Consider the following 8,850-nt stretch of genomic DNA (forward strand, 5'->3'; position numbering starts at 1 on the left):
ACCGGAGGATTGAGGACGCTGTAATTGGAGCTGTGTTTTTGATGTGTCTTGTGGGTTTCACAATAATGAACATGGAATGTCTACGTAAACGTAAAGTGATAAAAAAAATGGAAAGGAAGACTAAGAATCTCCAACGAAAACTGGCAGTGCTACATTTGCTACAACTGCCTGCACTTCAGTGTCCGTTCATCTATCGCTGTTCTCCATACTTGCGAAATAAGTTGACACAATGTTTACAGTATGTATACACTGTGTTTTAAATCTTGGTAGTTGAGGGCGTTTTTGTTTGTGTTTGGCCAATCAATGTCTACTTACATCACAGTTAGTACCAGTTGTGCTGGTTAGACCCTGATCCAGAGTAGGAGCTAATTCGGTTCTCAAAAAAGGCAGTCCGGTACTAAAATCACACCCAGTTCCAGTGGTAGTTCCATATTTAGCTTTGGTATTATGAAAAGGTTTATATGGTGCTAAAGGCCCTTACGTTAAGATTCCCATCCTTAGTAGCCCCATTTAACCAAATTCGTGCAATCTGACCTCTATTTTGTTTATTATCTTGTTCATATTATCATGTGACAAACAAAAGGAACATCTGGGGTAAGCGCAGAGGAATACATCACTAATTAGTGGTTACCTGTTGCTGAAATTGGAAGAGTCCCACTGCAGTCTCTACCCAGAGGCATACTGTCACCACTATCCTCTCCCTGTCCTCCCTGCTGTGTCCATCTGGAGAAAGGCTGGGGAGAACAGAGCAATCTGAGGAGCTTCTGTTTACAGAGGCATATGAAGATGACTTTCTTTTTCATTTCAGTCATCAGCAGACCAACCAGTGATTTGATGATAGTTTTAGATATGGTGGGGGGTGGGTTGGAGAAGTGGGCCAGCCCTTGAGAGCAGAGCCGTGAGAGGCTCCTGGTTGTTTATGTGTTATTCAGGCTGCAATACTTGCAATAGCTACAAGTTCTAAATATAATCCTTTTATAGGATGGTGCTTGTGTTGCCATAGGCTTGCCGAGTTACTCAGTCGCAGCAGTCAGAGGTCATACGGCGCTGGAATGAATTTACTGGAATGGGATGCTGTCATCATAAATGATCAGTTTGTTGTTAAGGATTAGTGCTATTCAGTTGCTGAAAACAACATGGGGAACAGTGGGGGAAGCAAGGGTTTAGTATCTGATTAACTGAATTACCTCTCTTACATCCGCTTCTGCTCACTCAGACCTTACTCGCTCAGTTTGCTTCTTTGTATGTACATCAGAGTCTGCTTTCAATTTATTTTCATCAACTGTCAACCCCTACCCTGCACCTAACCCTGCCTTCGTTCTCTTTAAAGCACATAGACAGCCCAGACAGTAAGGAAGATTAAAGTGAACAGACATTAAAAAGACAGGAATGGGGTCATTTCACTTTTTGTTTCAATAACTGTTTCTACTCTTTCTGACAAGCAACCTACTGAGTCAGAAAATGCAGAATAAGGAACTGTGGTCAAAATGCTGCATTTTCTCTGGTAAAAAAATACTGTAGCTCTCCAGGAGAATGGTTAGAGACCTTTGCTTGAAATGGTGTGAACTCTCTACTGTGTTTTCCCAAAGTGAGAAAATTGAAACATAGAAATTCACATCTAAGTTTTGGGTTTAGAGAACAGCTGATGACTACATACTGTATGCTTCCTTTGCTTTAGAACAGAGTTTCTCAATCTGGTTCTCAAGGTCCACTGTCCTGCAGAATTTAGCTCCAACCTTAATCAAATGCACTTGAAAAAAATCAAGGTCTACAGGAATTCAAACGTTACAGCAAAGTGAGGCAAATTGATAAGTTTTGGAGTTAAATTCTGTAGGACAGTGGACCTTGAGGGCCAGAGCTGAGAAAACCTGTTCTAGAGCTTTTCTCTAGTGAGCTGTTGCAGCTCTGCCCGCACGGCAACAGGGACCCAGGGGATTTGGGTCTCCAAAGCTAAAGTGTCCAAAAATCACCCTGGTAATGGGGTGGCCTTCAGCAAGGTTTTTTATCTAACTGCCTGGATTGGCACAACAGTACAGCTCCCCGGGACATCAATTTATCACAGTAATTGAAAGCAGTGGTCAATTGCATGTACCTGACAGTGTTTGAATGGCAAAGCTCACTACAGTTTTAATCCTAGAATGATAATTGTTAAACTTTTATTTCAAAAGTCTGATGAACACAGTGTTTGAATCTGTGGGAAGAGGGTGATGGAACCTGGCAAATATTATAAATATCAAATTATGGATATGCAAAAAAAGTACATCCCATTAACTTTCTCTTGCATTCCTTGCAAACATCAAAAGCTTCTTCTCTGCTGCTTTGTAAATACAGACACTGACACACATCACTGACACACATGCCCATTTATTCAGACTGAATACATAAACCCCGCCTTGGGCTGTTTTCTTTTTGCCCGTATTTGCTCGAGGTGATCCTAGTGCACACCTCTATTCTCAAAAGTGCCAAATAAAAGGAAGGGGCTCTACATCTTTCTGACCAGAAGACATGCCCACACCCTTTTTATATGGCCCCACTTTAGAAATTGTGCCTTAGATCTTCAAAGCCCAAGGCATCATACACAGCTCAATACCTGATCCAGCACCTCTCTCCACTGCAAGCCAGATATTATCATGACAAAACCATTCTGCAGCCTCTCGGAACCCTGATCTTAATTTGCATTTATATTGATGATGGCGACAGACAGCTCTGCTAAAGCTCACCTCGCCATGAAACATCATTCCTAAAGGTGACGGGGAAACTTGGATGGTAGGTGACAGAAAAACCTATGTAAAAGGAAATGGCATTTGAAAAGAGCTTCCAGAGCATTGCACGTGGGAATATCACAACCCAGGCTCATTGGAAAAATGTGCTAGTGGCGACATTTCTGCAAAATGATTTTATGTTGCTTCTTGCATGTTTGGCATCCCTTTTCCAAAGTGAAATGTGTGCAGTTTTATCCAAAACAGATGAAAATCTGGCAGTATTTTATTACTTTGTTTGTTGTATGTGATGCAACAGTTTGGAAATTAAGTGTCCGGTGTGTGGTGCTAAAAGGTTAATACGCTAACGTGTTTAAAAATTCTAGTGCCACCTACACTAAACCATACCTTAAACCTAAATGATAGTTTTGACAAAAGCAAATGTGATAAAGCATGAATCGTGTTTAACAGGACTCAAATCTGAGTGTTTAGCATTTCACTATGTGTGTACTATGTCAGAAAGCCATACATATAGAGCTGGCTTTGTGACGTAAACATCAAATGTATTACCATGTGAAAATAAGCATTTTATTAATCAGTGAGCTGTCCTGCAATCATAATCTTTGTAAAAGAAAATAATTAAAAAATAATAATAAAATAGCTGGAGTTTGTATATGGTATGTTTTTTGAAGGTAGAGACACATTGGTTGGAATATTGCCAACCTGGAAAAAGCACATCAAGTGATTCTGGAAAAAAAAAAAAAAAAAAAAAAAAAAAAAAATAGCTTTGGTCAACTGTTTCAAACTGCCGAAACAAACTCAAAACAAACTTTGTTTCCACCTGATTTTGTTCGAACTGATGTCATATCAGTTCATTCTATTTCTATTTTCTATTTCATCTGAAGTGTATCGGGGCCTTTAGTCGCTGTTTTCTAGCGTTTAACTCTCAAACATACTGCACGCTCATCATCAGACAAGTGTTGCCATGGTACTCAATTTCCTACTAATTTGCACTGAAATTGAGTGACGTAAAGATATTGCAAAGAATTATCATCTTAAGCCTGGTCTTACCTACTATTGATTGCTTTTATATATGGAACGAAAGAAAAAAGGAAAGGAACAGGGATATTCATTTCCAATTGAGATTCAAAGACATTTTTTTCCGACAAAGTGTGACTGAAATCTTTTTATTTCTCCTTTCTTTTCCTCTCTGAGTCTTTTTGTTATTCAGAACTAGTTCTTATCCTGTTCTTAAAAAAAAAAAAAAAAAAAAAAAAAAATCATTCAAGTTTCACATAAGGATCTTCTATTTCGACTAAAACAACAGACACCCCACCACACACACACTAAAGAGTTTAAGCTTGTCTGTTTATACAAAAGAAAACAAACAAACTATTTAGTCAAATTATTTCCCTTGCTCCCACTAAAGCCTACTCATCCATAGCCTCCAATTGCAAACTTGTACAAGAGCCCAGATGACTCAAACCCAGTGAAGTCCAAGGTCTGCTCAGCCTGGTTTTCCACCTTCTGTTTCAACAAATTTCAGCCTCTTACAATCATCCAATGGGATAAAACAACTTTAGCTGCTGTAAAAAGGCATGCTCCTCCATCTGAGCTAAAGCACTTCACATCTGTTGTGAATCTTTCTATTTTACTTCAGAGTCATGAAAAAAAAAAAAGAGAAAGAAAATCATTTTCAATCACATATCAATTTTCCAAAATTCTATTAGGCCATCATACAGGTGGGGAGCTTTGGGTGGAGTGTTGGTTTGAGCCTTAATATACTCTTGTTTACCGTTTTCCCACCATTCATGTGATCTCACTTTCTTCGTGAAGCTCATCTCCCTCTGCACTACTCTTCCCCTCTTAATTTAACATCACTCATTAAACATCCTCTCAAGTATCAATTAGCCTCTTTCTTCTCCCCTGACACTGTAAAAAACATTTTTTAGTGCTCTTTTGTGATCTTCAGTGTGGTGGCTCAACATGAATTCAGTTTTAGGCCAATTTTAGTAACATAAATATCTAAAACACCAGATACACTAATGCCGCTAGAGACAACTCACAGTATTAAGAGCCAAGGGTATATAAACTTGTGAAGAAGATAATTTGTGTAATTTCAGTTATATTTTGGCTTGCGGGAATATAAACAAAAGTCTTATGCAGAGGAGTATGTATTGGCCAAGGCCAGCAATAAAGTGTTGTACAATGTGAAGAAATAAAAATAATAAGCGTTACTCGGAGTGGAACTGTGTCATATGCAAAGCTGGAGGAATAAACATACAATAAGGGATTTACCCTTATGGAAAAGCACATGTATGATCCAAGGAAAGGTATGTGGAATAAAGAAAAGGTAAAGTTCTCTGTGCTGTGTCTGACCACATTATGACATATAGTATTCTGTGATCACCTTGCCTTTTACTGAATTACTGTCCTACTGCATATACATATAATGTTAGATTCAGAGAGAGAGAGAGAAAAAAAAAAAAAAACTTTTAGTTCTGGGCTGTTTTTTATTTTATTTTATTTTTTATTCTTTTAAAGTTAAACACGTATTCAGAGCTTATATAGTGTGGAGGCAGACCAATCTGTATCTCACAATGAGTGGAATTGCATGTTGTTGCGATACAAAGGGATGTCAACACCCTGTCAGTCTGACAAAACTCCCTGCCCACAACTGTGAGAGCTAAAAGCTTCCTCTCTCCTCGCTACATAATGTTTTACCTTTCAACCATCCTTTTCCCTATCCACCTGTTTACTTCCAACTCTTCTTTTCTTTGCTCTAAGAGCTCATACTCCTTATTACCCGTCATTGGAAAAAAAGACCTGTCATTACCTCCTCAGAGCTGGCAGGCAGGAACACAGCAAAACCATTTTTTTTCCCCATCTGTGTGGGAGAGAAAACAAGGCAGTCATTACTGACCTAGCATTCAAGTACTACCATCTTGCTTGTGGAGCTTCTGATATACCTGTAAAAACAGGCAAAGGAAGCACTAGTGGAGACTGTATCACAGAATCCTACCCGGCAGTGAACAGCAGTCCACTCTCAATAACACTTCGAGGTGATGCCTCTGCCTCAAACCAGCAATAACTGAAGATTCTGGGAAGAATTTACTTGCTTTTCATTTTTAAATTAAAATAGCAGAACAACATGGCAGAGAAGAAGAATGCCATGCAGAGAAGAAGATTTCAGACTCAGATAAACATACTCTCACCATGACCTCTGCAGAAGTTGTGGTGTTGAAATCATCTTGGAGTGCTTCTCTCTAAGCTGAGTACAGCTTCAGTTTAGCCTTGCGATCCCTGGCACACTTGAGGAAAATAAGCTACTTTCTCTGTCTCCCTCCTGAACTAGAATAAATAAAGGTCAAAGAGTACAAGGATATCCAGATGCTCCTCCTGAGCTTTAGTCCAAGGTCTCAACTCCATGTGAACCCTCTTCATCTAAGCCCTTTCCACGGGTGTACAGCCTAAATCCTCTGACCCATTACCATCATCCTCTCTTTTTATTATAAACACTGCAACAGGATTCTGCTTTCACCTAAAGTACGCTTTTATGGGATGTGTTTCAAGACCCATTGCAATTTTTGCGTGTGAAAATATGGACGGGGACAGGGTTCATCTAAAGGCAAAATATTGTTGAGAGAAAGCTCCTGATAAAGAGTAGAATTATGTTGCAACTTCATAAAATGCAGACACTCCATTAACCTAGTCTGACTAAACTTTTATTTTCAGACAGGTCTGGAAAAATGGAACACAAAGGCTGATCTGCTGTAACAAATACAGACAGTATTTCATAGCAAAGTAAGAAAAGCAGGAAGAGTGTCTCAGTCCCAGTAATCTGGAGGAGAAGCCCCCAGGTAAATATAACGCTGCTGATTTAGAGGCCATTTTCTTAGTGTGATATACTGCCCTTGGATCTGCCTGTCTTCTGTAGATTATCGCCCTGTGCTGTTTGCCCAGTGGTAATCTTAGAAAGATATGTCTAAGTATTACTGGACAAATCCATTACTGTGCACTGCACTATGTACATATGTGGGTGTTTCTTCAACTTTACATCTTTTTTCCTTGTGGAAAAGGAAAAATTATGTGCAACAATTGTATTGTTTTCTTTCAACTAGCCTGAAGCAACACAATATGAAAAGCCAAATAGCCCAGTATCTCAAAATTATCCATTGCATTAAAATAAACAATATTTTGAAGTCATGATTTCCAGCACAAAACATTTTTGGAATAAAATGGCTCTTTATCTAAAATAAGCTAGATTTAGTTTTAAGGTGACCTTCACAATACAACAACAAAAACTACAAAACAGTATCTCTTATTGCATAGGGAAGTCAGTTTTATTTCTACTGTACAAACAATATTATCAATAGACTAGATTAATTAATACAAGACAAGACACCGAGATGCAATTGATAGAAGAAGTGGAGTATTCATACAGTGCAATATTATTTTTCATATCTGAATATCTGGAGTTTTAAATAATCAGGTGAAGAACCACTTAAGCCAAATATATATCATAATTGACAATCCTTACTGTAGCAGTTCTTTTATTGTTGGCATGGTATGGTTCTGCTTTGGGAAAAAACTCTCCATACATTCATGCAGCCATGTCTAGCCAGAATGGGGAGAACAGTGATTAAACTCCCCCAGGGGGGTACAGAACAGATCTAGCAGAATAAGAATTACTTGCAGAAAGTACATTGAAATAATTAACATGAGATACTATAACACAAAGACTCAGTCAGGAACCTCTTGTTACACAATTTAACAAGACAGTTGTTCGCAAGGGCTAGAGGTCAGGAGCATTTCTGATGAAAGGTGGAGCTGGTTGCATGATTTCAGATAAATCCACTTTATATCATACTTGACTATCTGGCTAGTTTTGACAAGTAACCATATATGCAGCCATCACTGGAAAAAGTATCAATTAAACTCACAAAATATAACCATATTAAACTGCAAACATAATTCAACCATCCTTCAACTGATCAACACATCACTAATAGCCTGTTGGAGAAATGTATTAGGAAGTCCTTGATCAGGGACACTTGAAGGGAATGAATCCAACTGGGGGAAGCATACACCCTATGGAGCAACAAACAGATGAATAATTAAGGAACAAGCATGAATCACCGAAATATTATAAACTGCACCCCAGAGACCAACCAAATGACCAGCTTTAGGTATTCACTTTTCTTAAAAAGAATAAACATTGTTCTAGCATCCCCTTAAGTCTTTATAGCAGCAAATTCAAACAATCAGGTTTCACAATGTGCAAAATCCCAGAGGACAATACACCATTTTCAATGCTTAAACAAACAGTGACAAAGCCCATCATCTGGAATCAGCAAAGATTTATTTTTATTAATAAATAATTAAACAGTTGACTACATAGCCTGCATAACAAAAACAGCATAACTTATCACACATAATATAAACAAAATACAAATGAGTTAATATAATAGTTCATAAGTATTTTTCATTATTAGTTAATATTTATTAAATATATAAACTATTCTTTTGATATATATAGCTAAAATGACATACCTAAAAATCCGTAGCCTACATAAACCAAACGTCACCAGCCAAAGGCAATTACCATAATTCTGCTAATAATTTACACTCAAATTGTCCACATTTTGTCATGGGAATTTAGGCCACAAAACCAACAAGCAGTGGCTTTTCTGTATTGAGCAACAAAATGCTGTAATCTGGGGAAGGCTGTAGAAATAACATTATGAGTTGTGTCTGACAAACCATTTGATAAGCATTTAAACCATACAGGAGAATACAAATTCAAAATTGTAGTAAAGGACCGACTTTTCTGAACGTGGATGGGGAGTCGTTTGAATCAGTGATTTTCCTCAGTGTGATTTTCCTCCGAAGTAGGAGCTGACCTTCATCTGGCTTTATGGCAGATATAGTAAGTGCTGATATAAAAAAACGATTTGGTAGCAAAACCCAGGTGAAAAATAATTCTATTAAAAATATACTTTAATAAAGTGTACTAAGTATATTTTTTACATTTTGTACTATTTTCGTCAAATCCAAGTATAGTTAAGTGTATTCAATTATGCATTAACTTCAACTTAAAATCTATTTGATTACACTTCTAGTGTAAATAGTATACTAAAATGGAACAACT

Source organism: Carassius gibelio, chromosome B7 (genome assembly GCF_023724105.1).
Source record: "Carassius gibelio isolate Cgi1373 ecotype wild population from Czech Republic chromosome B7, carGib1.2-hapl.c, whole genome shotgun sequence".
Taxonomy (NCBI): Eukaryota; Metazoa; Chordata; class Actinopteri; order Cypriniformes; family Cyprinidae; genus Carassius; species Carassius gibelio.